Source organism: Dipodomys merriami, unplaced genomic scaffold (genome assembly GCF_024711535.1).
Source record: "Dipodomys merriami isolate MVZ:Mamm:240054 unplaced genomic scaffold, mDipMer1.0.p SCAF_6, whole genome shotgun sequence".
NCBI classification, from domain to species: domain Eukaryota; kingdom Metazoa; phylum Chordata; class Mammalia; order Rodentia; family Heteromyidae; genus Dipodomys; species Dipodomys merriami.
Window position 1 is genome coordinate 47,664,131 of NW_027206179.1, and position 6,516 is coordinate 47,670,646.

General features: G+C 33.2%; 1 non-coding gene across 1 annotated transcript; it reads left to right on the forward strand.

The window, feature by feature from the left end:
• Positions 1 to 5,496: 5,496 nt before the first annotated feature.
• On the forward strand, positions 5,497 to 5,603 carry LOC138814393 (U6 spliceosomal RNA). The gene has a single exon (XR_011367973.1). It is a non-coding gene; the product is annotated as a U6 spliceosomal RNA (small nuclear RNA).
• The last annotated feature ends 913 nt before the right edge of the window (positions 5,604 to 6,516 follow it).

The following is a 6,516-nucleotide window of genomic DNA, read 5'->3' on the forward strand; positions in this document are numbered from 1 at the left end:
TGGATATGTGTGTGTAAAAACAGTTGTAAAGTATGAATCATAATGAATTGTTCAGATAAAAGTAGTAGAGTAACATTTAATACAGTTAGAAAGTAAAACAATTCATAGAATTTTTAGAGTAAGGTATGTCATTCTAAAGAGAATCATAATTCTTTGTTAAGGTTTTGTGCATTCTCATTTACATGACCTGAATTTGCAACAAACTAATATCGACAAAAGTGTCTGGATTACTGAAAATCCAATAAAATTGGAGATGGGGTTCAAATGAAACCTAATATATTCTTAATTATTACTAAGAGTTAGCACAAGTAGATAACTTATTACATTATATGCAATAAATGTATATGTAAAATATGGTGCTAAATGAGTAAGAGAGGGAAGGCTATTTGTGTGTTTGGCCTGGGTGTCAATAGACTCTATAGAAAATACAGTAAGAAATAAAGGATGATGAAAGATGGGTGGACAAAAGAAGAGTTGGTTGAGCAGAGAATTGAAACTTTCCCTTAGCAGCTAGTAAAAGTCTTATTAATAGGTTTTCCAATCTTTAATTTTACCAGTGTGCCATTATATACTCAATTCTATAGTTCTGTTGGTATGTTAGGTCCAACAGCTCATTTCTCATGTCCCATACCATACAAGATGCTATGTTGAAATACGAACTTTACAATTTAGGCAGGGGGGCAGTATTGAGGAGGTGGGAAGGACAGGATAGTAGGGGAAACAAAGAAAGAGGCAACAATGCTGTATAAGAAATGTACTCATTACCTTGCTCATGTAACTATAACCCCTCTGTACAGTATTTCACAATAAAAAACTTATTTAAAAAAGAGTAAACAGTTTACTATCATTTCTCAATGAACTATACAAAGGGGTATCAGAAATAATAAACACAATTTATTTTATTATTTATTTTATTTTGTTTGGTCATGGGGCTTGAACTCTGGGCCTGGGTGCTGTCCCTGAACTCTTCAGCTCAAAGTGAATGCTTTAACACTTGAGCCACAGCACCACTTCTGGTTTTCTGGTGGTTAATTAGAGCTTAGTGTTGCATGGACTTTCCTGCCCAGGCTGGCTTTGAACCACCATCCTCAGATCTCAGCCTTCTGAATAACTATGATTACAGGCATGAGCCACCTGTGCCTGACAAACACAATTTAAATGTTCTGGAAAGACTAAGGAAAGAACTTGCCATTCTTCTTAGATGAATCTGTAAGTTACTGGCACCCATGAGGTCCCAGTGAAACAGGTATGTCTTTATATCCTGGTTCTGTTTTAAATTATGGAATCTATATTTATCTCAAACTAAATATATGGCATTGAACTGAAGCATTACACAGGAAATATTTTTAGATGCTCTATCTGTCTATCTATCTAATATCAAGCTGTCTTTTTAAAAAATCCTTTAAATGCAAAGAAATGTGGGTATACATAAATATCAACAAAATAGTTAAAATAATACAATCTAGAAGCAGATTAAACAGAACATTTCTGAACATTGAAAAATCTCATCAAACTGATAAAAGACATGTTCACAGTAGCAAGCCTTTTTGTGATAAGATTAAGATTATTACCCATTACTAGAATAACAGAAACAGAAAGATAATATACTAATAACTTTAAGTGAGGTATTATTTTAGCTTTTTAAATAAAGTGATTGTAAGCTACATCTATTTGTAATGTAAACAAATAAATTTTGTTTCACAAGTCTTAAACTCCGCTCAGAACTAACTTTAGATAAACCTAATCTGAAATTTCATTATCCTCTTAGACTATTCTGTGCAATTTACTTACAGCAGCATGATTATGTTTTTATTTCTCAAACCTTCTAATTTTATTTTTTCATTTTAGTTTCACTGTTGGATATATTAGTACACATATTTTCCTCTCTTTATGCTCATTACCATCAATCTGTTCTCTAAGATCACATTTTCATCTGGCCATTGATGACTCATGCTTTTAATCATAGCTATTCAGGAGGCTGAGATCTGTGTATCCCTGTTCAAAGACAGGTCTGAGGGATTCTGAGCTCAAAGTAACCACTAAAAAGATATAAGTATAGCTGTGGCTTAAGTGATAGTCAGCCTTGAGCAGAAAAGACAATGGAGAGTGCCCAGGCCCTGAATTCAAGTCCTACTCTGCCAGCACACACACAGACACAAGACACACAGACACACAGACACACAGACACACACAGAAACACACACACACACACACACACACACACACACACACACACACACACACATACACCAATTACTTTTCAGGATGGTTGTTATTGCCTGTCTAAAATATTGTAACATTTCTCCATGCACTTTCATATTATTCTACTTCATTTTTTATTAATATGTACAGAATAACAGTTTGTCACTAACTTCTGTTTATATTTTACGGTATTTCTGAAGTAAAACACAATCAGAGGAGAAAGTTCACTTTGTGTCTGTGGGCTAGCACTTGGACTAGTGTGACTACCAGAAAGTTTACTTGCTCTATAACTAAAGCAATTAATTAAAAATGTTTAATGACTACTAACTAATATATGATGGTTAAGGAAAATATGGACAGTTGATGAAGTAAAGCCACCGGAATTAGAAAAGAAAAGAGAAAAATTGCTCAAAAGGAATGGATGCTTCTGTAAAAGACAAGGGGCAAGGATAGAGATAGAGAATACTAAAAATTTGCTAAAACGTCTGGCCTCCTTACAGAGGAAGATAGAACCACTATAAAAGTGACAACATATATTCTGAACAAATTAGAAAATGTATACATGGGATGGAGAGCAAAATGTGATATTAAAGCAAGATACAAAAGGTGGTTGAGAAATTGGATTCTCACCCATAATTTGAAATATAAGAAAAATCACTGTAGAACTAACCATTAAAAAATCAGGAAATAATTTAGTGTATCATACAAACAAAATTATGTATACAAGATATCCAATGATATTATATCAAAAAGTATCAGAAAACTTGGATACAGATTTTTAAAGAAGTAAAATTCTTTAGAAATAAAAAAAATTGAGGGACTTAAGAGAAATTTGGCCCCTGTATAGTAGCTACTGCAATGTGAAATAGGAATAATTTAATAGGTTTCTTCATGAAATAGATGGAATATCTCCTGGGAGAACGAGCTTCTCTATTCTTTCATTCCATGGTACTCAAGTAACCTTTTGATCAATAATTAATGTTCTTATATATCTCAGATACTATGAGATGAGCTGCCCTAGCTAGAAAATGTAATCACTAGAGTAAATTAATATTTGGAAAATATGATTTATTTATCATTCCCTTGTGAATTTCATTAGGATCAAGCCAATTTTGGTTTGGGAGCTTGAAAAATCCAAATAATGGAAAACCCAATTTCTGAACTTTCAATTCAAGGTGAATACTTTATCTTCACTATTATGAGATTTTCACTGAGTTAACTTCGCTAATATCTAAATAGTTTTTCTTCCTAATTGAACAGATTTTCTCAAAACCAACATATTTTAGTCATATAGTAATTTAGGATATCAATAGATTCTTAGAACAGCTATTTATGTAGAACAAAAAAGGAGATAGGATTCTAGGATACAGTAATAGTTTAGAAAAGAGTGCTTATAAAACCTGAAACACTGCAATGTACAACTAAAACTACAATTATCTAGATAGATGATTTTAATCTCTAATGACTTTTTGCTTTTACTTTTTCAATTTAAAAGACACTTTTATGTCATTTTTATGGAAAAAGGGAAAGTTACATCATTGATTATTAGTATTCATAAACTTTTCTTTCTGAACTCTAAATTAGGAATTCTATTTCTAAATATACTTTTTTTAAAATTTAATTTAATTTTATTTGTGAACATACTGTACAGAGGAGTTATAATTACATGGGCAGAATAATGCGTACATTTCTTACCAAGCATTGCAGCCTCCCCTTTGTTTACCCTTCACATCCCTTCCCAGCCTCCCCCCTCCCCCCCAATCCCAATCCTTCTCGTTCCCCCCCTTCCCCCCCCTCCACCCCCCCTCCCCCCCCCCCCCCCCCCCCGCACCAAGATATGGAACCAACCCAGATGCCCCTCAGTAGATGAATGGATCAAGAAAATGTGGTATATATACACAAAATGGAATTCTATGCCTCCATCAGAAAGAATGACATTGCCCCATTTGTTAGGAAATGGAAAAACTTGGAAAAAATTATATTAAGTGAAGTAAGCCAGGCCCAAAGAAACATAGGTCCCATGGTTTCCCTTATTTGTAATATCTAGTATATGTATGAGTCAATCGGAAAAGGTCAGATAATGTGATGTCAGGAAAATGAAACCTTAGATGTGTATTTTAATGTTTTTTTCTTTCATGCATGTGTTTCTAATGCATTTATAAGATTATCTCTTTGTTGCTTTGTATGTCCCTCCCCCACAGTATAACCCCTGCTTTCACTATGTTTGATGTCAGTAAATATACTTTTTTAAAGTTCTGTCTAAAACATTTAGATATTTTAGATACTATAAATATGTATATATATAATGTAATAGTGAAGATCATTGCCACATTTAAATTCCTTAAAATATTAATTCTGTTTATTTTGAACACTACTTAGAAACTACCAAAATGTCCAGCACATAATTGGTAAAAGGCTGAATAATTTGTTGATTTCTGGAAACATTGTTACTTGTTTGGAATCAATGGAATCTAAACTTGGCTAATTTCAACAAATTATAAAGAAGAGGACAGCTTGATGATTCAAAAGGAAAAGTTTCAACAAAAGTAGAAACATAAGAGCCACTTAAACATAAATGTTTATGAAAGCAGATAAGAAGATATACCAGATTGATTTTACTTATAACACATTAGAACAGTTTACTTTCACAAATTTGCTTCTGTTTTTGAAAAATTAGATCTTTTCTTAATATTGTTTATATTTTCAGTCAATTTATATGAGATGAGATCTTGTCATGTCAAAAGTGCAACCTACATGTTCCCTCATACAGTGTGATTGTGATTTTAGCTTTTGTATCTGACAGAAAGAAATAAATGAAGATTAAATTGCTTTGCTATAGAAACAGTGATGCAGCTGTGATAAATGTAGGTTGGAGATAGTAGCAATCAATAGTTTAAAGAAATCATTTATTAGTATTCAGCAGAAGAAAAATATTGGATGAGGAAATTAAAAACAATAATTCTCCACTTCCCAAATGTAGTATAGTAAAATAAATCATCAAAAAGCAATACCCCAAACATCACTACTCCTCACATTAGAGTTTGCAAAGGCACACATATGGAATAACAATGATTGAAAATTATTTGCATAAAGAATATTTGTTTTAAAATGCCAAGGGTACCTACGAATTTTCAAATATATTGTAATGAACAATATTTAACACAGGTAAAAACATAAAACTTGAGGACTGAACCATACCTATTTAAGTTATTCTAAATGTTACTATAGCAATAATATATGTCAACAATTGATGTCAACAAAACCACTGCTGTTTGATATTAAAAGCTACACACAGTGTTCGCTTCGGCAGCACATATACTAAAATTGGAACGATACAGAGAAGATTAGCATGGCCCCTGTGCAAGGATGACACGCAAATTCGTGAAGCGTTCCATATTTTTAAAAAATTATATTAAGTGAAGTAAGCCAGGCCCAAAGAAACATAAGTCCCATGGTTTCCCTTATTTGTAATATCTAGTATATGTATGAGTCAAGCGAAAAAGGTCAGATAATGTGATGTCAGGAAAATGAACCCTTAGATGTGTATTTTAATGTTTTTTCTTTCATGCATGTGTTTCTAACACATTTATAAGATTATCTCTTTGTTGCTTTGTATGTCCCTCCCCCACAGTATAACCCCTGCTTTCACTATATTTGATGTCAGTATAAGTTGTGGAGGAGATGGGGGAAAAACCAGTTGTTTAAGGATACAGGTGGACCTGTTGCAACAATGAGAAGTACAAGTTGTCATGTCCAAAATGAGCTTTACAACGTCGGTGCGGGGGGTGGGGGGTGCGGGGGGGGGGGAGGGGGGGAAGGAGAAGGATTGGGATGGGGGGAGGGGGGAGGCTGGGAAGGGATGTGAAGGGTAAACAAAGGAGGAGGCTGCAATGCTTGGTAAGAAATGTACGCATTATCCTGCCCATGTAATTGTAACTCCTCTGTACAGTATGTTCACAAATAAAATTAAATTAAATTAAAAAAATTTTTAAAAAAGCTACACACAAATAGATATTTGGTATATGACATTGGTACAATTTCTGTGTCTTTTAAATTTTACTTTATTATTCTCTTTATAGATTACATTTTCATCTTTTTCTTGGATAGCGAGTTTCATTAAACAGCAGACATATTCAGTTTTTCCTTTTGAAGGATGTGAGTTTCTATGTCCTATGCAACTTATTATGTATTGCTTTGGAAAACAATCCGGTTACTTGTAGACTTTCACTTATATTTTTAACTACTGATCCCATGCATGCTACACACTGTCAAGTGAAGTTCATCCTTATTATTCCTATTAAGGTGTGCTAATTT